A 27,098-nucleotide genomic window follows, 5' to 3' on the forward strand; every position below is an offset into this window, starting at 1 on the left:
CCCACTTGCATAACAAAAGTCGTAGTCGGCAGGATTTGAACCTGCGCGAGAATATCCCAACAGATTTCGAGTCTGTCGCCTTAACCTCTCGGCCACGACTACATAAGTGCCTGTTGAACCGCAATGATAAAAAATGCAAGTAATTATTATAGAAATTGATCTCTAAAAGAACGAATCGTAAACATTGTTCACTATTGTTATACAAAAATCCAATCACAAAACTCATCTATATTAGGTAGATATACTTGTTGAGTTTAAGTGGAAAATGTGAAGAGCCTCATCAGAGATTCGAACTCCGGACCCCTCGTTTACTAGACCAGTGCTCTAACCACTGAGCTAATGAGGCGCATGGAAACACAATCGTGGACACTGTTGATATGACTTACATTGATGCAAAATCCTAATCATAATCATTACCTACACCATTTGCAAATTGTTGTTAAGACCGTTCTCTTTCAAGCTAGACGGGCAAACAGGCCATGGTTTATGGGCCCAGCACGCTTCCACTGCCCCACCCTGCTTGCTACACACTGCTTCTATGGATATATACACAGATCTGTATTTTCTTTTTACTTTTGCTGTTGAGAATAAGTTTATAAAAGCGGGAAATGTTCTTACAGGTATCTAAGAAAATATAAGCGAATGCCGGTATGCACGATCGGGGAGTATAATTTTTGAGTTCCGGCTTTTCTTTTACACTCTATTTAAGAAAAATTAACTTTCTGAACAAAAAATGACACCTAGAATGTGCACTGAAAAGATCTTTCTTATTGAAATGACAACTTTAGCAGGAAATGGTTTCGATCCATTGACCTCTGGGTTATGGGCCCAGCACGCTTCCACTGCGCCACCCTGCTTGCTACACACTGCTTTTATGCCAGGAATATAAAACTTGTGCTATTTCGAATAACGTAAGAACAACAGGAAATGTTCTTTCAGGTACCTAGGAGAATAGCATCACACAGGTATGCACGATCAGGGAGTGTAGCTCAGTGGTAGAGCATTCGACTGCAGATCGATAGGTCAGTGGTTCAACTTCGCTCGCTCCCTTCTCTTTTATAACTGAAAGAAAAATTCAACATTTTTATCGTACTAATTAGTGAATTAAAAAACCCAATTTATTTTCCTTTCAACAATCCGTTTGCTTGATAAATAATCCTTGCAGTTTAGTGTTTTTTCAATGACTCTCTGGGACACATGCATGCTCTATAAATTTGTTAAACGGGAGTCCGTACCTGGAATACAGGGAATATAATTACTTTATCTTAATAAATGTGCGTGCATAGATATATTGTTTAGCCAGGAATTTGTCAGTAATCTTTCTAGGTGTTTATGTCCTGTGGTGTAATGGTTGGCACTTTTGACCCCGAATACGATAAATTATATTGTTGCCATAGTTAATAGCTATAGTTGCCTATAATTTACAAAAGTATAACAACAAGAGCCTCATCGGAGAGTTGAACTCTGGACCCCTGGTTTACAAGACTAGTGCTCTAACCACTGAGCTAATGAGGCGTATGTGCAAGCCTTCACGAATATATGAATACTTTATCTTAATAATGTGCATCCGCGTATCAAACTACTGACATAATTATACTATGCAGCCAGACATTTGTCCGTGAGTTTGATAGATGTTTAAGGTCTTTGGTGTAATGGTTATCTCTTCGGACTCTGGCTTCGAGAATCCGAGTTCAATTATTGGGAGAAGCTCGTTGAAAACATTCATTCTCAGTCTTTATGTAATTCTTTATTTCTGGCTTTCTCTTACAGGTATCTAAGAAAATAGCATATCACAGGTATGCTGCATGCAACGCTCAGGGAGAGTAGCATAGTGGTAGAGCATTCGACTGCAGGTTGACAGGTCACTGGGGTCAGTGGTTCAACTCCGCTCGCTCTTCCTGTTCTATAAATTAAAGAAAAACTAAATATTTTTATGGTACCCATTAGTTCATGAAAAATCCCAATTTATTTTCGTGGGAAACAGCCATAGGTTTGATAAACAATCCATGCAGTTTGGGTTTTTTGAATGACTCTCTGGGATACATGCATGTTCTATATTATATTTGTAAACCAGGGCACCATACCTGGAATAGGGGGAATATATATAAATACTTCATCTTAATAATGTGCGTGTATAGATTATACATCACAGCGGTCAGATGTGTATGATGAGCTGTCAAAAAATTGCGAATACGTATCGGGAGAAAAATTGAACTTTTTTATGCTATTCAAAAGGTTTCTCTTTGATAGCGGTACAGAAATACACCTTTGTGAACCAGCGATTAGATTTCCGGGTTGAAATGTCTTAAACACCAATTTCTGCGGTGTCGTCTAGTAGGTGGTTAGGTTCTGTGGTGTAATGGTTAGCACTTCGGACTCTGAATCCGGGAATCATAGTTCAATTGTCGGTAGAACCTTGTTGGAACTATTCATTTTATGTCTTGATATAAGTGTTTGAGTTCTGGATAATCTCTTATAGCTATTTCAGAAAAAATGTTATGTTTTTGAATAAAAATGACAATTAGATGGTCTACTGAATTTTATCAGCAAATGGTTTCGATGACTGAGCTATATTAAATTCCTGGAGGACCGGCTCGCGGCTAAATCGTGTCGCTAAAAACATGGCGGATTTTGAGCTCTGCTGACGCCAGATGGTTCCTTTTGCTCATGGTAGTTACCACTGACATACCGCGATACAAGGTGAAAAACTGTGTTCATCTCCCTCCTGGTTTTTATGCAAATATTTTCGGCTTTCGGTATATATTTTTTGTATTTCATATAAAAAAGATAAAAATGTTCACTCTTTAACAAATGGAAAGGCGACGTAACTTTGTGCTCTACGTCAGTACGTCTGACGTTGTGAATGGCTTAATTCACTTATCGGGACAGTGAATTTTTTCATTTTGCTGTTATTTTATAGCATCCAGGTAAGCCGGTTTTTCTAACAATTCTATTTTTTGCCTTTGGACTTTAGTATAAACTTATTACCAAAGGTTCTGAGCTAATAAATCCATCAAAACTTATGGTACAAACAGCAAATATACTATTTTAGACCTTTGGTACATTACAGTGCAATGTCATATACCCAAACTTTATCATTTCTCTTGACTTGTTGTCTGGGGAAGGAATTAAATTTCTGGCAGTGTCAATCTTTTGAGTTTGGTCTATGCTGTTTTCATGATAGCAATTATCAATGTTAATAGGTAAACGTTTCCCCCAGTGAGTTGACTACAAGATGTCAAGATCCCTTCATCAATTAACATAATCTGACTGAGAAAAGTGCCGAGTGGGTGTTGATAAAAAAGTAATTTTTGCTGGAAACAGTGTAAAATTTCAATCTCTGATAGTGGCTGTTAAAGGCTAGTTAATATATTATCTTGTTTGCCTTGTCAAATCCAAAGTCAATTTATCAATTACCATGGCTTGTAATTGATTTTTAGCTTCTTGCACCTCGTGAATAAATCTTGATCAGATCTCAATTTTTATTTTTCGGATGAACAATGAAGTTAAGATGCTGTGAAATAAAGCCAGAGATGACTTGTCATGCAAATTGCTGGAACGTTGAACTGAGATGAATACAGCACATTATACACATTGTTATGAATGTGCATTATTGTTATTCTTAATTACCATGTTAATTGATTTTGTTGTTGGCTTGTGGTTTTATAACAATTGTTATATTTATGAAAAAAAAAAATATATAAGCATGCATTGACTGCATAAGCAGTGTGTTATGTTATTGCCTAATCTCCTTTTAGTGTATGTGTTTTAACATCTTTGCGATGTATGTTATTTAATCTTAGTGCATATCTTGGCGCCAAATAAAAGCTTCTGGTTGTTGTCAGCACGCGTATATTACATGGTGTCAAATAGTGGGATTTTAATGTCATAACCGCTCGATAGTATATCAAATTTTTTTTTGCGAACAGCAGATTTATTTCTCAGTATATCACGCTCCGATTTGAACTGTTTGGTTATTTATTTCGTTCGATTCTACATGGACAAACTCAGACCGCCTCCTCCATTTTCCTTCGAAGGAAATGTGTCTCACGGATGGAGAACATGGCAAAAACACTTTCAGTTCGTTCTTACTGCCACTGAATCAGACTCAAAAAGTGATAAGATTAAGACATCCATTCTACTTACGTGCATCGGACCGAAAGGTAGAGACATTTATGAAACTTTCACATTTGAGCAAGACAATGGTAAACTCAAATTAAAGCCTGTCTTAAAGAAGTTCACTTTGTATTGCAACCCTCGCAAGAATATTACCATCCTGCGTCACAAATTTTTCTCGTACAAGCAAGTTGAAGGTCAATGCTTTAACGACTTCATCACTGAGCTAAAGAAACGCAGTTCTGAATGTGAGTTTGGTGATTTGACAGACTCGTTAACTAAGGACATGGTTGTTTGTGGCACGACTGACCACACACTTCGTGAACGCCTTCTTCGTGATGCCGATCTCACTCTCGAAAAAGCAATTGCTGCCGGTCACGCAGCAGAAGAAACAAAACGTCATGCCAAAGAGCTCAAGGAACACCAAGAATCCTCTGATGTACACAAAATCAACCGTCGAAGAGATAACCAACCACGAAATTCTGACAAGAAACCTAAACACCCAGACATTATGAACAAGTGCAAATTTTGCAGTGGATCCCACCAACGTGGAAACTGCCCTGCATATGGTAAAAGATGTCACAAATGCCAGAAGAGAAACCACTTTGAATCCTGCTGTCCGGAGAAAGAAGTCAAAGGCGTTGCTAAAAAGGACTTCCCCACCAATAGCTCTTCTGATGACGATGATGAATTCTACATCGGTATGGTCACCAGTGATAATCCCAGTCCCACTATCAATGAATCTCCTGCAAATCCTTCCCAGTCAGCAACTTTGCCTGGTGAAACAAATGTATTCACAGTTGGTGACACGAAACTGGACTGGTCCGTCACACTCGAAATTATATTTCGAACACAGAAGTTCGATATAACAATGCTTTATTCCACATCAAAACGTTTACACAGCTGATGGAGGACTAAGTCCTACTACGTATGAAAATTCAAAACGAGGCAAACCTCGCTATCAACAGTTCTTCATCAGCTCGCTTACACAGCAGACGTGTCCTTTTTTTGTCCGACAAATTTTATTGAAACGAGATTTAAAACGACTCCTTGAGATTATTCTATGGCGTCCGACGGTGCATCTATACCTAGCTCGATCACTGAGGTTTTAGAAGATCAGCCTCAATCAACCCCGCGAGCTCCATCGCGAGAAAAACAGCCAGCTGAAGAGCAGCCGAGTAAAACTTCTCCCCAAAGCCGCTCGGCGGATGGGGCAAAAATGGGCAAGCGTAAGGCTTCCAAAAAATCAAAGAAATCTTCAAAAAAGTCCAGAAGATCGAAATTTGTTTATTCCTCCTCCTCTTCCAGTTCTAACAGTTCTTCTACGTCTTCGAGTGAGTCAGAAAATTCGGATGTTTCTCCTTCAGTCGCTCGCGAGTTTGAGCGGGAAAAATCACATCGGTCTTCTTGGACCAGTGAAAATGAATACACCGTGTCCGATCAGGTGCTAAACTTTGCCGTTCGGCTGCATTGAAGGCTTAACTAAGTCGGAGCGTAAACCTCCTAAAAGAACGCCTGTGCCATTTCATGTCGAATTACGACCTAAAAAGGTCGATTCGTTTATCAAAAAATATTTTAAACGCAAGGGTATTTCATTCAACCCAATCATGGACAGACGGCAATTAAATCTGGCTGCTCGGATCCTCGATCCTCTAGGGCCTCTCACACGGCTGTGGGATACAGCTCTTGCCGCCGAAAGTCCACTGGCTTAAATCCAGCTACGGTCTTGGATTTTGTACGCCAAGCCATTTCGCTAGTTGGGAATGCGTCTTTTTGTGGTCTTTCAGACCGCCGTAAAGGCTTACTTGTCAAGATTTCACCCGAGTGTTTGGATTTACTCGATAGTTCCGAGTTATTTGAGAAGGGTTCTTCCGATTTGTTCGGGAAGAAGTTCAAAAAATCCATGCTAAAAGAACTAAAACATGAAAAAATCATGGATAGTCTTGTAAGCCGCGGTAACCATGACAACCGAAACAAGTTTTTTCGTTCGCAGCCCGGGAAAGGCCCGGGCTTCAATGCCCGACCAGGCAATCGTTCCGGGAACTACAGCCGAAGTTGGAACCAGGCAAAAACACCCTACCGCAACGCTTTCCGTGGGTTCAACCAAGCCACACAGGCCAGGAAAAACAAACAGGAAGAAAAATAAGTCAAGGTATTGCAAACAACCTGAGTTTAAATCCTCAGATTTCCTTGGTAGCGCCGAGTTTGAAACCCATAACAGTCGCTCAAACTTTAGTTTCAAGTCGTTTAAAGATCGACTTTCACGCCATTCCTCAACCGGAATTTCTAGCCGGTCGTTTAGCTCATTTTCTACCAAACTGGCGTCTTCTTACGCTCGATCCTCAAGTTTTATCGGCTGTAGCGGGTTACAAACTCGAGTTGTTCAAAGCTCCTCTTCAAGAGCGTTTACCACAAAGCCTGAAATTCTCTCAAGCGGACTCGGCCAAGATCGACGCCGAAATTTTAAACTTACAAGAAAAGGGAGCACTGAAATTTGTGGCTCCAGTTTCAGATCAGTTCATAAGCAACTTGTTCTTAGTTCCCAAACGGGACGGAACCTCCCGCCCTGTAGTCAACTTGCGCTGTCTAAATGCTTTTCTCGAATACAAACACTTCAAAATGGAGGGTATACATCTCCTACGAGATCTAGTTCAGCCGGGAGACTGGCTGGGGAAAATCGACCTGAAGGACGCTTATTTTGTGATTCCTATTTGGGAAAATCATCGGAAATACCTCCGATTTATATGGAAAGGGTCTCTTCAGGAATTTGCGTGCCTCCCGTTTGGACTAGCTCTAGCTCCCAGATTGTTCACAAAAATCATGAAGCCTGTTGTGGCACTATTGCGTCGCTCGGGTATTCGCATGATAATATACCTAGACGACCTATTATTCATGAACTCAACTACAGAGGGTCTGAAACAGGACATGGCCACCGCTCGGTATTTACTAGAGAACTTAGGGTTTGTGATAAACCTGGAGAAGTCTGTATTTACTCCAACCCAGCAACTAGAATTTTTGGGCTTTATAGTCAACACTTTAGACATGACTCTTATCTTGCCTTACTTCTCTTGTAACTCTGCCCAGAGAGGTCAGAGAAGAAATTCAATGGTGGATAGTTCACCTCGAAGCCTGGAATGGCAGAGCCATTCTGCGTCCATCCCCAGATCTAGTGATCGAAACCGATGCCTCCAGGCTTGGTTGGGGGGCAGTATGTCAGGGGGTGACAACGGGGGGTTTGTGGTCCCAAATGGAAAGGAAGTTGCATATCAACTGCCTCGAGTTACTAGCAGGCTCTTTTGCTGTGAAAAGTTTCACAAAGAACCGATTATGTGCCCATGTGAGGCTCCGTATGGACAACACTACGGCGGTCGCTTATGTGAACCGATTAGGGGGAACTCGCTCTCTAGTGCTGTCAAATCTCGCCCTAGCCCTGTGGGAATGGGCTCTTCAGAACAAGCTCCTCCTCAGTGCGGAGCATTACGCTGGTCGCCTGAACACTGTGGCGGACTGGCAGTCACGCCATTTCACCGATACGAGCAATTGGAGGTTGGACCCGAAAGTGTTTTGCGGCCTTATGAACATTCGGGGGCCTTGCTCCATAGATCTGTTTGCAGACAGACTAAACAACCAACTTCCTCGGTATTTCAGCTGGAAACCGGACCCCCTTGCACTAGCTACGGATGCTCTGCAACAAGATTGGTCCAGGGGACGGAACTACGCCTTCCCTCCGTTTTGCCTGATCTTGCGATCATTAGCCAAGCTGACAGAGGCTGGCGGCGAGATGATTTTGGTGACACCAGTTTGGCCAACTCAGTCTTGGTATCCCAAGCTGTTGCACATGTCAATTGCTTTGCCAGTCCTTCTACCGTCACTTCCGAATCTGTTATTGGGTCCACGGAGCGAGAGACATCTATTAATCGAGAACGAAACTTTACTGTTAGCCGCGTGGCATGTCTCCGGCAGGGCCTACAATCAGACGGTATTTCTTCAGACGCTTCCAAGCTCATCTTGGCAGCATGGAGGCCAGGCACAAATTCAATTTATAACTCCGCCTGGAAAAAATGGCATAGCTGGTGTCTCATCCGGAAAATTGATCCACTTTGCCCCACTCTGGCAAATATAACCAGTTTCCTCGCTTGGGCGTATGATCAAGGTTTTGAGTACAGAACAATAAATACTTACAGGTCTGCTTTGTCTGGCGTTTTGCCACCTATTGGTGGTTTTGCGGTGGGGCAGCATCCACTAGTTGTGCGCCTATTGAAGGGAATTCTGAATTTGCGTCCAGCAATGCCTCGTTATCAGAATGCCTGGGATGTATCGGTAGTTTTAAATTATTTTCGATCACAACCATCTAATGCTGAGTTATCCTTAAAACTATTGCCACATAAATTAGCTGTGTTGCTTGCGTTAACGGCTCCAAAACGCTCCTCTGAGCTGCAATTACTGGACATTCGTTTTATGCGCTTTCACCCAGAGGGTGTTGAATTCCAGTTACCAGGTCTCACGAAGACCTCATCTGAAACCTCATCGGTATTCTTTGCCAAATTTGATGAAGATGAGAAAGTCTGTGTTCTCCGTTGTTTACGAGCTTACCAAGAGAGAACACATGAATGGCGTCCTTCTAGGTCGCCGTCACTTCCTAATCAACTGCTTATTAGTTATCATAGGCCTCATAAACCAATTAAGTCCAGCTCTATTGCTCGATGGATAAAATCTGCTTTAGCAAATGCTGGGATTGACACGAACATTTTCAAAGCTCATTCGACTCGATCTGCTGCCACTTCAAAGGCCCGAGCAGGTGGTGTCGCACTAGACGAAGTTCTGAGGATGGCCGACTGGTCAGGCCCAACTACATTTAATAGATTTACTATCGGCCACGTTTTCATAGCAATTTCGCTAGAACCGTATTACAGAATTGTGGCTGATGTGTCTTGGCTTTAAACAAGCATTGTTATATCGAACTTCTGTGTTCGAAATATAATTGAGGATTTTGCAAAGGCGCGAAGCGCCTGAAGTAAAGTCTAGATTATATGAGAACACAGAAGTGAGATATAACAATCCCACCCTCCCTACCCGTTATCTTTCTTATGTTTTTTCTTTAGAATGTTGATTCTGACATTGGCTTCCGAGTTCGGGATCACCTGTTGCCAGGGAAAGATTATCCTTATATGAACATTATAGTGTTAAATTCGATATTAAACCTTTTTTATTCAGTGCTTTGCTCGCTGATTTTGAACTGTTGATAGCGAGGTTTGCCTCGTTTTGAATTTTCATACGTAGTAGGACTTAGTCCTCCATCAGCTGTGTAAACGTTTTGATGTGGAATAAAGCATTGTTATATCTCACTTCTGTGTTCTCATATAATCTAGACTTTACTTCAGGCGCTTCGCGCCTTTGCAAAATCCTCAATTAATGGTGCTGATGTACCTTTCAAGATTGACACGGGTGCTCAGTGCAACGTTATTCCCAAGTGTCTACTGCACAAATCAAACCCGCTACAATAAAACTTTCTGCCTACAATGGCACACCCATTCCTGTTTCAGGCAAGTGTATTCGTAGACTGAAACACAAAGGTCGGACAGTTATGTTCTCTTTATCGTTGTTGACTCAAATTCAGTTCCCATCCTCGGACTAAACACATCTGTCAAACTAAACCTCATCAAGCAAATATACCAAGTTTCTGAGAATATCCCATCTGCAATCTCAATTCAAGACGAGTTTTCAGACTGCTTTGGCGAAAATGGCTGTTTACCTCGCGTTCACCACATAGAAATCAGGGATAACGTCAAACCTGTGATTGCCCCAGTAAGAAAGATACCTTTTGCACTCAAACCCAAACTCAAGAAAGAACTACAACGCATGGTCGACCTAGACATCATCCAAGAAGTTGAGAAACCTACGGACTGGGTAAATGCTCTCGTCGTAGTGTCAAAACCAAACGGAGAACTCAGAGTGTGTCTTGATCCCCGACCTCTCAACAAAGCCATTAAACGCCAACACCACCGGTTACCTACAACCGAAGAAATCATCTCAGAAATGGCTGGTGCACAGTATTTCTCAAAGATGGATGTCTCTTCTGGATATTGGCAGGTAAAAGTTGACGATGAAAGTTCTGAACTACTCACTTTTGGTACACCATTCGGACGATACCGTTTCAAACGCCTGCTTTTCGGAATTCACTCCGCTAGCGAAGTATTCCAAGCCGAGGTAGCCTCTGTCATTTCAAATCTCCAAGGATGTGCCAATTCGCAAGATGACATCATAGTATGGGGGACGACAAAGGAGGAACACGACTCTCGCCTAAGAGACGTACTCACACGCATTCGTGCCAGTGGGTTAAAACTCAACCGACGCAAATGTGTGTTTGCCTCAACATCCCTCACATTCCTTGGCCACACGATGTCTCCGGAAGGCGTCAAGCCCGACCCAAGCAAATTTGAAGCTATTATCCAAATGCCGATTCCCGAATCCAAAGCCGACCTTCAATGCTTTATGGGTATGGTAAACTACGTCGGGAAGTTCATACCTAACCTCTCACAAATCACTGCGCCATTACGCCAGCTACTTAAGAAAGATGTCCTTTTCCATCTCCAACATCCGCAGCTGAATGCCATCAACGAGATAAAACGTCTCATTACATCTCCACCGTGCCTAAAGTTTTATGACCCAAACTTACCCACCCGGTTGAAGCCTGATGCAAGTCAAGATGGCCTCGGGGCCCTTCTTGAGCAGAACCATGGATCAGCAGATGGTGATCGATGGTTCCCAATTGCTTATGGGTCAAGAGCATTGTTGTCTTACGAGAAGAATTACGCTCAAATAAAAAAAGAAACTTTATCGATTGTTTTTGGAGTCGAACGGTTTCACGAGTTTCTTTATGGACGCCACTTTACAGTTATCAACGACCATCAGCCCCTCAAATCCATCTTCAATAAGTCTATCAGATAGTGTCCTCCTCGGATACAACGTTTCTTCATGAAGCTCCAAAAATACGACTTTGACCTCGAATACGCTCCCGGGAAGACCATGGTCGTCTCCGATGCCCTCAGTAGGGCATACCTTAAAAGTCATTCCACTCCAGAGATAGAAGAATCAGATTTAATCCACCACGTCCACTCAGTCATCGACTGCTTACCAATTAGCACAGCAAGACTGACCCAACTCCAAAACGAGACTGCTGCTGACCCAGTTCTTCAACAGCTCAAACAGTTTACTCTAACTGGTTGGCCACAGCAACCCCAACAAATTCCTTCAGCAGTCAAACCGTACTATACCATCCGAGAAGAGATTACCCACAACGAAGGTCTACTGCTAAAGGGCCAACGCATTATTATTCCTACCTCACTACGCCCCACAATGAAAGAAATCATCAACCAAGGTCACAATGGAATTGCCAGATGTAATAGTCGAGCTCGACAGTCCATATATTGGCCAGGCATGAATTCCGAGATCGATGATCTTGTCTCTAGTTGCCCGCACTGTTTAACACACCGAAACCAGCAATAAAAAGAGACCCTCATCCAACACAATGTGCCTGAAGTACCCTCGACAAAAGTTGCGTCAGACTTGTTCACGCTGTACGGACATAACTATGTTAGCATCACCGACTACACCTCAAAGTACATCGAGATCGAACGTCTCACCGACAAATCTTCCCAAAGTGTCATCAACAAAATAAAGAAAATCTTCGCTCGTCATGGTATACCTAAGGAAGTTTACACAGATAACGGACCGGAATATACTGCCCAAGCGTTCAAACAGTTTGCAAAAGAGTGGGACTTTAAACACGTAACTTCAAGCCCCCACTTCGCCCAGTCAAATGGGTTTGTCGAGAGAGCGATCCAAACGGTGAAAAAGTCGCTCAAGAAGGCACATGATGCGAACGAGGATCCATACCTCACCCTGTTGATCTTAAATACGACGCCAGCATCTGATGGTGTGTCTCCAGCAAAGCGCCTCTTTAAACACCAACCCCGCACCACCCTACCGTCCTTGAATCTAACTAACACTTCAAGTCCACCAAAAACCACCCCAGCGAACGTCAAAAAGGCCTACAATCAACACGCCAAGGATCTGCCGGACATAGAGCCAGGTACTGTTGTCCGTATGCGCATTCACGGGGAAAAGCGATGGGATGAAGTTGGAAAGGTAGTTGCGAAATGCCAGGAGCCTCGCGCGTATCGTATCCTTAACAGCAAAGGAAACGTCGTCAGACGGAATCGCCGTCAGTTATTACCTTGCAAGGACAAATTCCGTATTCAGTATGACCAGGACGACCACACTGAGCTGCCTCCCTCAAATATGCAACAACCGAAACCGAAGACCTCATTGCCTGCATCTCAGTCTATTGAGGCCCTGCCCAGATCAAGTACTGTAACAAGATCCGGACGAGTTGTAAATAAACCCGTAAGATATCGCTGAACAATATTTGCTATCGCTGAACAATATTTGCTTCGCTACATTGTACATTCCTTTAGTTGGGAGATGTTATGTTATTGCCTAATCTCCTTTTAGTGTATGTGTTTTAACATCCTTGCGATGTATGCTATTTAATGTTAGTGCATATCTTGGCGCCAAATAAAAGCTTCTGGTTGTTGTCAACACGCGTATATTACACAGTGTGTCTTCAATCAGCACCCACTTTTATAATTTTCTGTTTATAGTATCAACTTCCAAGGGGCTATGTTTAATTATTAGGCTAATCAGGAATAATGAGTCTATGGAGGAATAAATACTGTTCATTACTATGACCAGGGGTGCTATTAGACAATATTGAAAACTTATATAGCCCATTGAGGTACAGCTGCACTTAGCATTAGTCAGCTGCCCAGCATCTTGCTTAAGCTTTGGACTCAGTTCCTTGGATTATGCATAGTTAGCAAGATTAGTCAGCATAGATATAAAGTCCTGGAGACATTCAAGAGAACATCATTAATAATTGCATACTTTTGGTAATATTTCTGCAGTTCAGGGTTCAGAAAAGCCTAATTGATGTCCATAATATCTCCAGTTGTGCTCAAAATATCCGACAATAGTGCCAAAAAGTTCAAGAATTTGTTAAATTTCCTATAGGAATGCATAAATAACGAAAATATGATTAAGAAAATAAAAAATAAACCTGTCAGTTTTTGTCAGTATGAAAATTTTTAGTTTTGTCTACATTTTTTTGACGTTTTGATATATATTTGTACTCGCATTGGCAAAAACAGCGTCTACGACTTGCATTCATCTTCAAAAGAAACACTTTATTGCAGGCTAGGCCGAAAAATACATCAAAAAAACAAAACAAAAAAATTTCACGGCAAAAAAATTCATAAAAACCAGGGGGGAGAACCTGTTGTTTACTAAATCCAGGAGGGGGAATGCTGCTGTAGCGGGCTCACAATTGAGCCTAGTCAGTGGTAACTACCATGGGCAAAAGGAACCATGTGGCGTCAGCAGAGCTTCTGCGGTTGCGCAGATAGGGCGAAGTCCGCCATGTTTTTTAGCGACAAAAAGATGGCGGCGAAAAATGACGAGCAGGACCTTCAGGAATTATTATATAGCTCAGTGGTTTCGATGCATTGGCCACTGGCCGGGCTTGCACGGAAATCGAACCCGTGACCTCTCGCACCCCAGGCGAGAATCATACCACAAGACCACGAAGCCAAGCCAGAAGATGGGAAAAGTTCTTTTTTGCATAATTCATCGCTAAGAATGAAGTCGATGTATGGCATGGGATAAGAAAAAATGGTCATATCCGGTAATAGAGTTTGCAAAACTTGATTCTGGCGATATAATGCGTGAAATGTAATGATTAATAATATTTAAGTCTTTTACTCATCCTCACCATACACAGACAAAAAAATTAAGCCTTATCAGAGAGTTGAACTCCGGACCCCTGGTTTACGAGACCAGTGCTCTAACCACTGAGCTAATAAGGCAAACACGTTATACTTTCGCAAACCTAAAATGAAACGGCCACGAAATTCCACTTGCATAACAAAAGTCGTAGTCGGCAGGATTTGAACCTGCGCGGGAATATCCCAACAGATTTCGAGTCTGTCGCCTTAACCACTCGGCCACGACTACATAATTGCCTGTTGAACCACAATGATAAAAAAGCACAATAAAACACAAGTAAGTATTATAGAAATTTATCTCTAAAAGAACGAATCGTAAACATTGTTCACTATTGTTACAAAAATCCAATCACAAAACTTATCTACAGGGTGTCCCAAAAAACACGAAAAGTACAGGGTGTATCAAAAAAAACGCAATTGATTTTTTGTTCTACAACACAAAAGACGTCTGGCCCCTGGAATGCGAGAAAGCTTGTAATCATATTCTAGCAGCACAATCGTGGGTAAACAAAGTCGGGTGCGTAAACCAACGAGCTGAATTGAAAGTATTTAACGAGTAAAATTTTTTTTACAATTTATTTTACAAGGTCGACAGTTAGCATTCAAGTTATCATGCACGACAATAAAAACTCGTTGTTCGGTTGTTGGCTGCACCATTATTAGTTTAGCTGATTTGACCATTAACAGTTGAACTGTACGATTAGAAGCCATTTTAAAATCCCAGGGGCATAAAATCTATTGAGCTTATGAACAATATGAATTTTAGAATATTAAGTGGTTGCGTTTTTTTTGATACACCCTGTATTGAAATCACTCATAACAATGTAATTGTTAGAGTTTGAATGCCTAAGCACTCTGTTGGGACCCACAAGTGTGTAAATGTTTGCCATAAGCATTTTTATGCATGCATATGACGCAGTAAAATTTGCTCGTACGCGAAAATGATATTTATTAACAATATTTAAATGTGCATCTCAATCACCATGACCTTCGACATGTCCCCTTTCTCTAGCAACACAAAGCATTTAGCATTTCACTGAGTCAAGCATTAAATCCCCACGGGCTAAAACTCGTGCACACGGCATTCAAATTTTAACAATGAGAGTTCAATAGTTTTCGGTTTTTTTGGGACACCCTGTATATTAGGTAGATACTTATTGAGTTTAAGTGGAAAATGTGAAGAGCCTCGTCACAGATTCAAATGATGATGCAAAATCCTAGCTCACTATATTTTTATAAGGTTGATACTTAAATTAAGTTGAGAGAGTGCATCTAATGTTGGAACGGGAACACGTTTTACTTACTTTTTTTTAAAAAGAAAATTAAAAAAAAACCCAGCATAACCATTACGTAGACCATTGGCAAATTGTTGTTAAGACCGTTCTCTTTCAAGCTATAGACGGGCAAACAGGCCATGGTTTTTGGGCCCAGCACGCTTCCACTGCCATGCACCCTGCTTGCTACACACTGCTTCTATGCCATGAATATAAAACTTTTGCTATTTTGAATAAGGTAAGAACAGCAGGAAATGTTCTTTCAGGTACCTAGCAGAATAGCATCACACAGGTATGCACGATCAGGGAGTGTAGCTCAGTGGTAGAGCATTCGACTGCAGATCGAGAGGTCAGTGGTTCAACTCAGCTCGCTCCCTTCTCTTTTATCACTGAAAGAAAAATTCAACATTATTTTTATCGTACTAATTAGTGAATTAAAAAACCCAATTTATTTTCGTTGCAACAATCCGTTTGCTTGATAAATAATCCTTGCAGTTTAGTGTTTTTTCAATGACTCTCTGGGACACATGCACGTTCTATAAATTTGTAAAACGGGAGTCCATACCTGGAATACAGGGAATATATTTACTTTATCTTAATAATGGGCGCGCATAGATATAGTGTAGAGCCAGGAATTTCTCAGTAATTTTTCTACGTGTTTATGTCCTGTGGTGTAATGGTTAGCACTTCGGAATCTGAATACGATAAATTATATAGTTTCCATAGTTAATAGCTATAGTTGCCAATAATTTACAAAGTATGACAACAAGAGCCTCATCAGAGAGTTGAAATCTGGACCCCTTGTTTACAAGACCAGTGCTCTAACCACTGCAGAGCTAATGAGGGACATGGAAAAACAATCGTGGACACTGTTGATGTGATTACATTGATGCAAAATGCTAGCTCACTATATTTTTATAAGGTTGATACTTAAATTAAGTTGAAAGAGTGCATCTAATGTTGGAACGGGAACACGTACCACTTTTTTTTCAAAAGAAAATACAGCATAATAAATAACTAGACCATAGGCAAATTGTTGTTAAGACCGTTCTCTTTCAAGCTAAACGAGCAAACAGGCCATGGTTTATGGGCCCAGCACGCTTCCACTGCCCCACCCTGCTTGCTACACACTGCTTCTATGCCATGGATACATACACAGATCTGTATTTTCTTTTTACTTGTGCTGTTCCGAATAAGTTAAGAAAAGCGGGAAATGTTCTTACAGGTATCTAAGAAAATATCAGCGCATGCCGGTATGCACGATCGGGGAGTATAGTTTTTGAGTTCCGGCTTTTCTCTTACACTCCATTTAAGAAAAATTAAGTTTCTGAACGAAAAATGACACCTAGAATGTGCGCTGAAAAGATATTTTTTATTGAAACGACAACTTTAGCAGGAAATGGTTTCGATCCATGGACCTCTGGGTTATGGGCCCAGCACGCTTCCACTGCGCCACCCTGCTTGCTACACACTGCCTCTATGCCATGAATATAAAACTTGTGCTATTTCGAATAATGTAAGAACAGCAGGAAATCTTCTTTCAGGTACCTAGAAGAATAGCATTAAGGCGATTCTCCATTACCTCCGCTCCGCCCGCGCGGGCGAAGCGCGCTTTGTTTTTCAGACCCGTCACGGTCGCATGGACAGAATTTCAAAAGACGCTTCGCCCGCGCGGATGAAGCTGACGTTAATGGAGAATCGCCTTTACGCAGGTATGCACGATCAGGAAAGCTTCCAAAAGCAAGAAAAGGAGAAAAAAAAGGTACTTCGGAAAATCTATTAACAAAAAATTGAAATACTTGGTTCTTCTGTTGGCAAGTAATCGCCTGGCAAGTAAAAACAATTATATTTGTCACATTTGATAACATTGCGCGCGCACTTCCGTGACTACCGTGTTCCGAAAGCGAAACTATTTCGTTTATACAGCACTGACAAGCACCGAAGTTTCCAAGCATTGCTTCTCCTTCATTTACACGAAAAAATCTTTCGCCTTTTACTAAAGATTTCCGTGGAGGAGAACAACACAATGGGCCTAAGGGTATTTTTTGTCACCCGTCGGATTTTCCTGGCGGGTGTTTATCAAAAGTGTACGAGATCAACAGCAGGCGTAATCCGGATTCCCAATGCTCCTTTTCCTAGGAGAAGGCTATTGATCACGCCAAATTATCAAACGACATCCCACAATTGATTGAGCAACTGCTAATTATAAAAACAAATATATTCGTCACATTTGATAACATTGCGCGCGCACTTCCGTGACTACCGTGTTCCAAAAGCGAAATTATTTCGTTTATACAGCACTGACAAGCACCGAAGTTTGCAAGCCGTGGTTCTTCATTTACACGAAAAAATCTTTCGCCTTTTACTAAAGATTTCCGTGGAGGAGAACAACACAATGGGCCTAAGAGTATTTTTTGTCGCCCGCCGGATTTTCCTGGCGGGTGTTTATCAAAAGTGTACGAGATCAACAGCTGGCGTAATCCGGATTCCCAATGCTCCTTTTCCTGGCAGAAGGCTATTCATCACTCCAAAATATCAAACGACACCTCACAATTGATTGAGCAACTGCTAATTATAAAAAATATTACATTCGTCACAATTGATAACATTGCGTGCGCACTTCCGTGACTACCGTGTTCCAAAAGCGAAACTATTTCGTTTATACAGCACTGACAAGCACCGCAGGTTCCAAGCCTTGGTACTCCTTCATTTACACGAAAAAATCTTTCGCCTTTTACTAAAGATTTCCGTGGAGGAGAACAACACAATGGGCCTAAGGGTATTTTTTGTCGCCCACCGGATTTTCCTGGTGGGTGTTTATCAAAAGTGTACGAGATCAACAGCTAGCGTAATCCGGATTCCCAATGCTCCTTTTCCTAGCAGAAGGCTATTGATCACGCCTAATTATCAAACGACATCCCACAATTGATTGAGCAACTGCTAATTATAAAAACAATATATTCGTCACATTTGATAACATTGCGCGCGCACTTCAGTGACTACCGTGTTCCAAAAGCGAAACTATTTCGTTTATACAGCACTGAGAAGCACCGAAGTTTCCAAGCCTTGGTTCTCCTTCATTTACACGAAAAAATCTTTCGCCTTTTACTAAAGATTTCCGTGGAGGAGAACAACACAATGGGCCTAGAGGTATTTTTTGTTGCCCGCCGGATTTTCCTGGCGGGTGTTTATCAAAAGTGTACGAGATCAACAGCTGGCGTAATCCGGATTCCCAATGCTCCTTTTCCTAGCAGAAGGCTATTGATCACGACAAAATATCAAACGACATCCCACAATTGATTGAGCAACTGCTAATTATAAAAAAAATTATGTTCGTCACATTTGATAACATTGCGCGCTCACTTCCGTGACTACCGTGTCCCAAAAGCGAAACTGTTTCGTTTATAAAGCACTGACAAGCACCGAAGTTTCCAAGCCTTGGTCCTCCTTCATTTACACGAAAAAATCTTTCGCCTTTTACTAAAGATTTCCGTGGAGGAGAACAACACAATGGGCCTAAGGGTATTTTTGTCGCCGCGGATTTTCCTGGCGGTGTTTATCAAAAGTGTACGAGATCAACAGCTGGCTAATCCGGATTCCCAATGCTCCTTTTCCTTGCAGAAGGCTATTGATCACGCCAAAATATCAAACGACATCCCACAATTGATTGAGCAACTGCTAATTATAAAAAAAATGATGTTCGTCACATTTGATAACATTGCGCGCTCACTTCCGTGACTACCGTGTTCCAAAAGCGAAACTATTTCGTTTATACAGCACTGAAAAGCACCGAAGTTTCCAAGCCTTGGTTCTCCTTCATTTACACGAAAAAATCTTTCGCCTTTTACTAAAGATTTCCGTGGAGGAGAACAACACAATGGGCCTAAGGGTATTTTTTGTCGCCTGTCGGATTTTCCTGGCAGGTGTTTATCAAAAGTGTACGAGATCAACAGCTGGCTTAATCCGGATTCCCAATGCTCCTTTTCCTTGCAGAAGGCTATTGATCACGCCAAAATATCAAACGACATCCCACAATTGATTGAGCAACTGCTAATTATAAAAACAATTATATTCGTCACATTTGATAACATTGCGCGCGCACTTCCGTGACTACCGTGTTCCAAAAGCGAAACTATTTCGTTTATACAGCACTGACAAGCACCGTAGTTTCCAAGCCTTGGTTCTCCTTCATTTACACGAAAAAATCTTTCGCCTTTTACTAAAGATTTCCGTGGAGGAGAACAACACAATGGGCCTAAGGGTATTTTTTGTCGCCCGCCGGATTTTCCTGGCGGGTGTTTATCAAAAGTGTACGAGATCAACAGCTGCCCTAATCCGGATTCCCAATGCTCCTTTTCCTAGCAGAAGGCTATTGATCACGACAAAATATCAAACGACATCCCACAATTGATTGAGCAACTGCTAATTAAAAAACAATTATTTCGTCACATTTGATAACATTGCGCGCGCACTTCCGTGACTACCGTGTTCCAAAAGCGAAACTTTTCGTTTATACAGCACTGACAAGCACCGAAGTTTCCAAGCCTTGGTTCTCCTTCATTTACACGAAAAAATCTTTCGCCTTTTACTAAAGATTTCCGTGGAGGAGAACAACACAATGGGCCTAAGGGTATTTTTTGTCGCCCGCCGGATTTTCCTGGCGGGTGTTTATCAAAAGTGTACGAGATCAACAGCTGCCCTAATCCGGATTCCCAATGCTCCTTTTCCTAGCAGAAGGCTATTGATCACGACAAAATATCAAACGACATCCCACAATTGATTGAGCAACTGCTAATTATAAAAAAATTATTTCGTCACATTTGATAACATTGCGCGCACTTCCGTGACTACCGTGTTCCAAAAGCGAAACTATTTCGTTTATACAGCACTGACAAGCACCGAAGTTTCCAAGCCTTGGTTCTCCTTCATTTACACGAAAAAATCTTTCGCCTTTTACTAAAGATTTCCGTGGAGGAGAACAACACAATGGGCCTAAGGGTATTTTTTGTCGCCCGCGGATTTTCCTGGCGGGTGTTTATCAAAAGTGTACGAGATCAACAGCTGGCGTAATCCGGATTCCCAATGCTCCTTTTCCTAGCAGAAGGCTATTGATCACGCCAAAATATCAAACGACATCCCACAATTGATTGAGCAACTGCTAATTATAAAAACAATTATTTCGTCACATTTGATAACATTGCGCGCGCACTTCCGTGACTACCGTGTTCCAAAAGCGAAACTATTTCGTTTATACAGCACTGACAAGCACCGAAGTTTCCAAGCCTTGGTTCTCCTTCATTTACACGAAAAAATCTTTCGCCTTTTACTAAAGATTTCCGTGGAGGAGAACAACACAATGGGCCTAAGGGTATTTTTTGTCGCCCGCCGGATTTTCCTGGCGGGTGTTTATCAAAAGTGTACGAGATCAACAGCTGGCGTAATCCGGATTCCCAATGCTCCTTTTCCTAGCAGAAGGCTATTGATCACGCCAAAATATCAAACGACATCCCACAATTGATTGAGCAACTGCTAATTATAAAAACAATATATTCGTCACATTGATAACATTGCGCGCGCACTTCCGTGACTACCGTGTTCCAAAAGCGAAACTATTTCGTTTATACAGCACTGACAGCACAAGACCGCAGTTTCCAAGCCTTGGTTCTCCTTCATTTACACGAAAAAATCTTTCGCCTTTTACTAAAGATTTCCGTGGAGGAGAACAACACAATGGGCCTAAGGGTATTTTTTGTCGCCCGCCGGATTTTCCTGGCGGGTGTTTATCAAAAGTGTACGAGATCAACAGCTGGCGTAATCCGGATTCCCAATGCTCCTTTTCCTAGCAGAAGGCTATTGATCACGCCAAAATATCAAACGACATCCCACAATTGATTGAGCAACTGCTAATTATAAAAAAATTATGTTCGTCACATTTGATAACATTGCGCGCACTTCCGTGACTACCGTGTTCCAAAAGCGAAACTATTTCGTTTATACAGCACTGACAAGCACCGAAGTTTCCAAGCCTTGGTTCTCCTTCATTTACACGAAAAAATCTTTCGCCTTTTACTAAAGATTTCCGTGGAGGAGAACAACACAATGGGCCTAAGGGTATTTTTTGTCGCCCGCGGATTTTCCTGGCGGGTGTTTATCAAAAGTGTACGAGATCAACAGCTGGCTAATCCGGATTCCCAATGCTCCTTTTCCTAGCAGAAGGCTATTGATCACGCCAAAATATCAAACGACATCCCACAATTGATTGAGCAACTGCTAATTATAAAAAAATATTTCGTCACATTTGATAACATTGCGCGCGCACTTCCGTGACTACCGTGTTCCAAAAGCGAAACTATTTCGTTTATACAGCACTGACAAGCACCGAAGTTTCCAAGCCTTGGTTCTCCTTCATTTACACGAAAAAATCTTTCGCCTTTTACTAAAGATTTCCGTGGAGGAGAACAACACAATGGGCCTAAGGGTATTTTTTGTCGCCCGCCGGATTTTCCTGGCGGGTGTTTATCAAAAGTGTACGAGATCAACAGCTGGCGTAATCCGGATTCCCAATGCTCCTTTTCCTAGCAGAAGGCTATTGATCACGCCAAAATATCAAACGACATCCCACAATTGATTGAGCAACTGCTAATTATAAAAACAATTATATTCGTCACATTTGATAACATTGCGCGCGCACTTCCGTGACTACCGTGTTCCAAAAGCGAAACTATTTCGTTTATACAGCACTGACAAGCACCGAAGTTTCCAAGCCTTGGTTCTCCTTCATTTACACGAAAAAATCTTTCGCCTTTTACTAAAGATTTCCGTGGAGGAGAACAACACAATGGGCCTAAGGGTATTTTTTGTCGCCCGCGGATTTTCCTGGCGGGTGTTTATCAAAAGTGTACGAGATCAACAGCTGGCGTAATCCGGATTCCCAATGCTCCTTTTCCTAGCAGAAGGCTATTGATCACGCCAAAATATCAAACGACATCCCACAATTGATTGAGCAACTGCTAATTATAAAAACAATATATTCGTCACATTTGATAACATTGCGCGCGCACTTCCGTGACTACCGTGTTCCAAAAGCGAAACTATTTCGTTTATACAGCACTGACAAGCACCGAAGTTTCCAAGCCTTGGTTCTCCTTCATTTACACGAAAAAATCTTTCGCCTTTTACTAAAGATTTCCGTGGAGGAGAACAACACAATGGGCCTAAGGGTATTTTTTGTCGCCCGCCGGATTTTCCTGGCGGGTGTTTATCAAAAGTGTACGAGATCAACAGCTGGCGTAATCCGGATTCCCAATGCTCCTTTTCCTAGCAGAAGGCTATTGATCACGCCAAAATATCAAACGACATCCCACAATTGATTGAGCAACTGCTAAATATAAAAACAATTATATTCGTCACATTTGATAACATTGCGCGCGCACTTCCGTGACTACCGTGTTCCAAAAGCGAAACTATTTCGTTTATACAGCACTGACAAGCACCGAAGTTTCCAAGCCTTGGTTCTTCATTTACACGAAAAAATCTTTCGCCTTTTACTAAAGATTTCCGTGGAGGAGAACAACACAATGGGCCTAAGGGTATTTTTTGTCGCCCGCCGGATTTTCCTGGCGGGTGTTTATCAAAAGTGTACGAGATCAACAGCTGGCGTAATCCGGATTCCCAATGCTCCTTTTCCTAGCAGAAGGCTATTGATCACGCCAAAATATCAAACGACATCCCACAATTGATTGAGCAACTGCTAATTATAAAAACAATATATTCGTCACATTTGATAACATTGCGCGCGCACTTCCGTGACTACCGTGTTCCAAAAGCGAAACTATTTCGTTTATACAGCACTGACAAGCACCGAAGTTTCCAAGCCTTGGTTCTCCTTCATTTACACGAAAAAATCTTTCGCCTTTTACTAAAGATTTCCGTGGAGGAGAACAACACAATGGGCCTAAGGGTATTTTTGTTGCCCGCCGGATTTTCCTGGCGGGTGTTTATCAAAAGTGTACGAGATCAACAGCTGGCGTAATCCGGATTCCCAATGCTCCTTTTCCTAGCAGAAGGCTATTGATCACGCCAAAATATCAAACGACATCCCACAATTGATTGAGCAACTGCTAATTATAAAAAAATTATTTCGTCACATTTGATAACATTGCGCGCGCACTTCCGTGACTACCGTGTTCCAAAAGCGAAACTATTTCGTTTATACAGCACTGACAAGCACCGAAGTTTCCAAGCCTTGGTTCTCCTTCATTTACACGAAAAAATCTTTCGCCTTTTACTAAAGATTTCCGTGGAGGAGAACAACACAATGGGCCTAAGGGTATTTTTTGTCGCCCGCCGGATTTTCCTGGCGGTGTTTATCAAAAGTGTACGAGATCAACAGCTGGCTAATCCGGATTCCCAATGCTCCTTTTCCTAGCAGAAGGCTATTGATCACGCCAAAATATCAAACGACATCCCACAATTGATTGAGCAACTGCTAATTATAAAAAAAATTATGTTCGTCACATTTGATAACATTGCGCGCTCACTTCCGTGACTACCGTGTTCCAAAAGCGAAACTATTTCGTTTATACAGCACTGACAAGCACCGAAGTTTCCAAGCCTTGGTTCTCCTTCATTTACACGAAAAAATCTTTCGCCTTTTACTAAAGATTTCCGTGGAGGAGAACAACACAATGGGCCTAAGGGTATTTTTTGTCGCCCGCGGATTTTCCTGGCGGGTGTTTATCAAAAGTGTACGAGATCAACAGCTGGCGTAATCCGGATTCCCAATGCTCCTTTTCCTAGCAGAAGGCTATTGATCACGACAAAATATCAAACGACATCCCACAATTGATTGAGCAACTGCTAATTATAAAAACAATTATGTTCGTCACATTTGATAACATTGCGCGCGCACTTCCGTGACTACCGTGTTCCAAAAGCGAAATTGTTTCGTTTATACAGCACTGACAAGCACCGAAGTTTCGAAGCCTTGGTTCTCCTTCATTTACACGAAAAAATCTTTCGCCTTTTACTAAAGATTTCCGTGGAGGAGAACAACACAATGGGCCTAAGGGTATTTTTTGTCGCCCGTCGGATTTTCCTGGCGGGTGTTTATCAAAAGTGTACGAGATCAACAGCTGGCGTAATCCGGATTCCCAATGCTCCTTTTCCTAGCAGAAGGCTATTGATCACGACAAAATATCAAACGACATCCCACAATTGATTGAGCAACTGCTAATTATAAAAAAATTATGTTCGTCACATTTGATAACATTGCGCGCGCACTTCCGTGACTACCGTGTTCCAAAAGCGAAAATAAATGTTTCGTTTATACAGCACTGACAAGCACCGAAGTTTCCAAGCCTTGGTTCTCCTTCATTTACACGAAAAAATCTTTCGCCTTTTACTAAAGATTTCCGTGGAGGAGAACAACACAATGGGCCTAAGGGTATTTTTTGTCGCCCGCGGATTTTCCTGGCGGGTGTTTATCAAAAGTGTACGAGATCAACAGCTGGCGTAATCCGGATTCCCAATGCTCCTTTTCCTAGCAGAAGGCTATTGATCACGCAAAATATCAAACGACATCCCACAATTGATTGAGCAACTGCTAATTATAAAAACAATTATGTTCGTCACATTTGATAACATTGCGCGCGCACTTCCGTGACTACCGTGTTCCAAAAGCGAAACTATTTCGCTTATACAGCACTGACAAGCACCAAAGTTTCCAAGCCTTGGTTCTCCTTCATTTACACGAAAAAATCTTTCGCCTTTTACTAAAGATTTCCGTGGAGGAGAACAACACAATGGGCCTAAGGGTATTTTTTGTCGCCCGCCGGATTTTCCTGGCGGGTGTTTATCAAAAGTGTACGAGATCAACAGCTGGCGTAATCCGGATTCCCAATGCTCCTTTTCCTAGCAGAAGGCTATTGATCACGCCAAATATCAAACGACATCCCACAATTGATTGAGCAACTGCTAATTATAAAAACAATTATTCGTCACATTTGATAACATTGCGCGCGCACTTCCGTGACTACCGTGTTCCAAAAGCGAAACTATTTCGTTTATACAGCACTGACAAGCACCGAAGTTTCCAAGCCTTGGTTCTCCTTCATTTACACGAAAAAATCTTTCGCCTTTTACTAAAGATTTCCGTGGAGGAGAACAACACAATGGGCCTAAGGGTATTTTTTGTCGCCCGCCGGATTTTCCTGGCGGGTGTTTATCAAAAGTGTACGAGATCAACAGATGGCGTAATCCGGATTCCCAATGCTCCTTTTCCTAGCAGAAGGCTATTGATCACGCCAAAATATCAAACGACATCCCACAATTGATTGAGCAACTGCTAATTATAAAAAAATATTCGTCACATTTGATAACATTGCGCGCGCACTTCCGTGACTACCGTGTTCCAAAAGCGAAACTATTTCGTTTATACAGCACTGACAAGCACCGAAGTTTCCAAGCCTTGGTTCTCCTTCATTTACACGAAAAAATCTTTCGCCTTTTACTAAAGATTTCCGTGGAGGAGAACAACACAATGGGCCTAAGGGTATTTTTTGTCGCCCGCCGGATTTTCCTGGCGGGTGTTTATCAAAAGTGTACGAGATCAACAGCTGGCGTAATCCGGATTCCCAATGCTCCTTTTCCTAGCAGAAGGCTATTGATCACGAAAATATCAAACGACATCCCACAATTGATTGAGCAACTGCTAATTATAAAAAATTATGTTCGTCACATTTGATAACATTGCGCGCGCACTTCCGTGACTACCGTGTTCCAAAAGCGAAACTTTCGTTTATACAGCACTGACAAGCACCGAAGTTTCCAAGCCTTGGTTCTCCTTCATTTACACGAAAAAATCTTTCGCCTTTTACTAAAGATTTCCGTGGAGGAGAACAACACAATGGGCCTAAGGGTATTTTTTGTCGCCCGCCGGATTTTCCTGGCGGGTGTTTATCAAAAGTGTACGAGATCAACAGCTGGCGTAATCCGGATTCCCAATGCTCCTTTTCCTAGCAGAAGGCTATTGATCACGCCAAAATATCAAACGACATCCCACAATTGATTGAGCAACTGCTAATTATAAAAAAATTATATTCGTCACATTGATAACATTGCGCGCGCACTTCCGTGACTACCGTGTTCCAAAAGCGAAACTATTTCGTTTATACAGCACTAACAAGCACCGAAGTTTCCAAGCCTTGGTTCTCCTTCATTTACACGAAAAAATCTTTCGCCTTTTACTAAAGATTTCCGTGGAGGAGAACAACACAATGGGCCTAAGGGTATTTTTTGTCGCCCGCCGGATTTTCCTGGCGGGTGTTTATCAAAAGTGTACGAGATCAACAGCTGGCGTAATCCGGATTCCCAATGCTCCTTTTCCTAGCAGAAGGCTATTGATCACGCCAAATATCAAACGACATCCCACAATTGATTGAGCAACTGCTAATTAAAAAAATTATGTTCGTCACATTGATAACATTGCGCGCGCACTTCCGTGACTACGTGTTCCAAAAGCGAAACTATTTCGTTTATACAGCACTGACAAGCACCGAAATTTCCAAGCCTTGGTTCTCCTTCATTTACACGAAAAATCTTTCGCCTTTTAATAAAGATTTCCGTGGAGGAGAACAACACAATGGGCCTAAGGGTATTTTTTGTCGCCCGCCGGATTTTCCTGGCGGGTGTTTATCAAAAGTGTACGAGATCAACAGCTTGTGTAATCCGGATTCCCAATGCTCCTTTTCCTAGCAGAAGGCTATTGATCACGCCAAAATATCAAACGACATCCCACAATGATTGAGCAACTGCTAATTAAAAAAAATTATTCGTCACATTGATAACATTGCGCGCGCACTTCCGT

At 41.9% G+C, this 27,098-nt stretch overlaps 36 non-coding genes across 36 annotated transcripts; 29 read left to right on the forward strand and 7 right to left on the reverse strand.

Annotated features, from left to right (window-relative positions):
- Nucleotides 1-20: 20 nt before the first annotated feature.
- On the reverse strand, nt 21-102 carry Trnas-cga. Its single transcript has one exon. It is a non-coding gene; the product is annotated as a tRNA-Ser (tRNA).
- A 171-nt stretch (nt 103-273) lies between these two features.
- Trnat-agu lies at nt 274-346 on the reverse strand. The gene has a single exon. It is a non-coding gene; the product is annotated as a tRNA-Thr (tRNA).
- A 439-nt stretch (nt 347-785) lies between these two features.
- On the reverse strand, nt 786-857 carry Trnam-cau. The gene has a single exon. It is a non-coding gene; the product is annotated as a tRNA-Met (tRNA).
- A 121-nt stretch (nt 858-978) lies between these two features.
- On the forward strand, nt 979-1,050 carry Trnac-gca. The gene has a single exon. It is a non-coding gene; the product is annotated as a tRNA-Cys (tRNA).
- Nucleotides 1,051-1,442: 392 nt separating this feature from the next.
- Nucleotides 1,443-1,515, reverse strand: Trnat-ugu. Its single transcript has one exon. It is a non-coding gene; the product is annotated as a tRNA-Thr (tRNA).
- Nucleotides 1,516-13,966: 12,451 nt separating this feature from the next.
- Nucleotides 13,967-14,039, reverse strand: Trnat-cgu. The gene has a single exon. It is a non-coding gene; the product is annotated as a tRNA-Thr (tRNA).
- A 66-nt stretch (nt 14,040-14,105) lies between these two features.
- Nucleotides 14,106-14,187, reverse strand: Trnas-cga. Its single transcript has one exon. It is a non-coding gene; the product is annotated as a tRNA-Ser (tRNA).
- Nucleotides 14,188-15,537: 1,350 nt separating this feature from the next.
- On the forward strand, nt 15,538-15,609 carry Trnac-gca. Its single transcript has one exon. It is a non-coding gene; the product is annotated as a tRNA-Cys (tRNA).
- Nucleotides 15,610-16,622: 1,013 nt separating this feature from the next.
- Nucleotides 16,623-16,694, reverse strand: Trnam-cau. The gene has a single exon. It is a non-coding gene; the product is annotated as a tRNA-Met (tRNA).
- Nucleotides 16,695-17,181: 487 nt separating this feature from the next.
- On the forward strand, nt 17,182-17,304 carry LOC114542010. The gene has a single exon (XR_003689456.1). It is a non-coding gene; the product is annotated as a U5 spliceosomal RNA (small nuclear RNA).
- Nucleotides 17,305-17,553: 249 nt separating this feature from the next.
- Nucleotides 17,554-17,673, forward strand: LOC114542009. The gene has a single exon (XR_003689455.1). It is a non-coding gene; the product is annotated as a U5 spliceosomal RNA (small nuclear RNA).
- Nucleotides 17,674-17,922: 249 nt separating this feature from the next.
- LOC114542007 lies at nt 17,923-18,045 on the forward strand. Its single transcript, XR_003689453.1, has one exon. It is a non-coding gene; the product is annotated as a U5 spliceosomal RNA (small nuclear RNA).
- Nucleotides 18,046-18,293: 248 nt separating this feature from the next.
- Nucleotides 18,294-18,416, forward strand: LOC114541996. Its single transcript, XR_003689443.1, has one exon. It is a non-coding gene; the product is annotated as a U5 spliceosomal RNA (small nuclear RNA).
- Nucleotides 18,417-18,665: 249 nt separating this feature from the next.
- LOC114542012 lies at nt 18,666-18,784 on the forward strand. Its single transcript, XR_003689458.1, has one exon. It is a non-coding gene; the product is annotated as a U5 spliceosomal RNA (small nuclear RNA).
- A 248-nt stretch (nt 18,785-19,032) lies between these two features.
- On the forward strand, nt 19,033-19,155 carry LOC114541999. Its single transcript, XR_003689445.1, has one exon. It is a non-coding gene; the product is annotated as a U5 spliceosomal RNA (small nuclear RNA).
- A 249-nt stretch (nt 19,156-19,404) lies between these two features.
- LOC114541988 lies at nt 19,405-19,527 on the forward strand. Its single transcript, XR_003689434.1, has one exon. It is a non-coding gene; the product is annotated as a U5 spliceosomal RNA (small nuclear RNA).
- Nucleotides 19,528-19,773: 246 nt separating this feature from the next.
- On the forward strand, nt 19,774-19,896 carry LOC114542000. Its single transcript, XR_003689446.1, has one exon. It is a non-coding gene; the product is annotated as a U5 spliceosomal RNA (small nuclear RNA).
- Nucleotides 19,897-20,141: 245 nt separating this feature from the next.
- On the forward strand, nt 20,142-20,262 carry LOC114542001. The gene has a single exon (XR_003689447.1). It is a non-coding gene; the product is annotated as a U5 spliceosomal RNA (small nuclear RNA).
- Nucleotides 20,263-20,511: 249 nt separating this feature from the next.
- On the forward strand, nt 20,512-20,634 carry LOC114542011. The gene has a single exon (XR_003689457.1). It is a non-coding gene; the product is annotated as a U5 spliceosomal RNA (small nuclear RNA).
- A 251-nt stretch (nt 20,635-20,885) lies between these two features.
- LOC114542014 lies at nt 20,886-21,008 on the forward strand. The gene has a single exon (XR_003689460.1). It is a non-coding gene; the product is annotated as a U5 spliceosomal RNA (small nuclear RNA).
- Nucleotides 21,009-21,254: 246 nt separating this feature from the next.
- On the forward strand, nt 21,255-21,375 carry LOC114542002. The gene has a single exon (XR_003689448.1). It is a non-coding gene; the product is annotated as a U5 spliceosomal RNA (small nuclear RNA).
- A 246-nt stretch (nt 21,376-21,621) lies between these two features.
- On the forward strand, nt 21,622-21,744 carry LOC114542015. The gene has a single exon (XR_003689461.1). It is a non-coding gene; the product is annotated as a U5 spliceosomal RNA (small nuclear RNA).
- A 249-nt stretch (nt 21,745-21,993) lies between these two features.
- On the forward strand, nt 21,994-22,114 carry LOC114542003. The gene has a single exon (XR_003689449.1). It is a non-coding gene; the product is annotated as a U5 spliceosomal RNA (small nuclear RNA).
- A 249-nt stretch (nt 22,115-22,363) lies between these two features.
- On the forward strand, nt 22,364-22,486 carry LOC114541989. Its single transcript, XR_003689435.1, has one exon. It is a non-coding gene; the product is annotated as a U5 spliceosomal RNA (small nuclear RNA).
- Nucleotides 22,487-22,735: 249 nt separating this feature from the next.
- LOC114542008 lies at nt 22,736-22,855 on the forward strand. Its single transcript, XR_003689454.1, has one exon. It is a non-coding gene; the product is annotated as a U5 spliceosomal RNA (small nuclear RNA).
- Nucleotides 22,856-23,103: 248 nt separating this feature from the next.
- On the forward strand, nt 23,104-23,225 carry LOC114542006. Its single transcript, XR_003689452.1, has one exon. It is a non-coding gene; the product is annotated as a U5 spliceosomal RNA (small nuclear RNA).
- A 247-nt stretch (nt 23,226-23,472) lies between these two features.
- Nucleotides 23,473-23,595, forward strand: LOC114541990. The gene has a single exon (XR_003689436.1). It is a non-coding gene; the product is annotated as a U5 spliceosomal RNA (small nuclear RNA).
- A 247-nt stretch (nt 23,596-23,842) lies between these two features.
- Nucleotides 23,843-23,963, forward strand: LOC114542004. The gene has a single exon (XR_003689450.1). It is a non-coding gene; the product is annotated as a U5 spliceosomal RNA (small nuclear RNA).
- A 250-nt stretch (nt 23,964-24,213) lies between these two features.
- LOC114541997 lies at nt 24,214-24,336 on the forward strand. The gene has a single exon (XR_003689444.1). It is a non-coding gene; the product is annotated as a U5 spliceosomal RNA (small nuclear RNA).
- Nucleotides 24,337-24,588: 252 nt separating this feature from the next.
- On the forward strand, nt 24,589-24,709 carry LOC114542005. The gene has a single exon (XR_003689451.1). It is a non-coding gene; the product is annotated as a U5 spliceosomal RNA (small nuclear RNA).
- A 249-nt stretch (nt 24,710-24,958) lies between these two features.
- Nucleotides 24,959-25,081, forward strand: LOC114541991. Its single transcript, XR_003689437.1, has one exon. It is a non-coding gene; the product is annotated as a U5 spliceosomal RNA (small nuclear RNA).
- Nucleotides 25,082-25,327: 246 nt separating this feature from the next.
- LOC114541992 lies at nt 25,328-25,450 on the forward strand. Its single transcript, XR_003689438.1, has one exon. It is a non-coding gene; the product is annotated as a U5 spliceosomal RNA (small nuclear RNA).
- A 245-nt stretch (nt 25,451-25,695) lies between these two features.
- On the forward strand, nt 25,696-25,818 carry LOC114541993. Its single transcript, XR_003689440.1, has one exon. It is a non-coding gene; the product is annotated as a U5 spliceosomal RNA (small nuclear RNA).
- A 243-nt stretch (nt 25,819-26,061) lies between these two features.
- LOC114541994 lies at nt 26,062-26,184 on the forward strand. Its single transcript, XR_003689441.1, has one exon. It is a non-coding gene; the product is annotated as a U5 spliceosomal RNA (small nuclear RNA).
- A 247-nt stretch (nt 26,185-26,431) lies between these two features.
- On the forward strand, nt 26,432-26,554 carry LOC114541995. The gene has a single exon (XR_003689442.1). It is a non-coding gene; the product is annotated as a U5 spliceosomal RNA (small nuclear RNA).
- Nucleotides 26,555-26,797: 243 nt separating this feature from the next.
- Nucleotides 26,798-26,919, forward strand: LOC114542013. The gene has a single exon (XR_003689459.1). It is a non-coding gene; the product is annotated as a U5 spliceosomal RNA (small nuclear RNA).
- The last annotated feature ends 179 nt before the right edge of the window (nt 26,920-27,098 follow it).

Source organism: Dendronephthya gigantea, unplaced genomic scaffold (assembly GCF_004324835.1).
Source record: "Dendronephthya gigantea isolate DGI-Jeju-01 unplaced genomic scaffold, DenGig_1.0 000327F, whole genome shotgun sequence".
NCBI lineage: Eukaryota > Metazoa > Cnidaria > Anthozoa > Malacalcyonacea > Nephtheidae > Dendronephthya > Dendronephthya gigantea.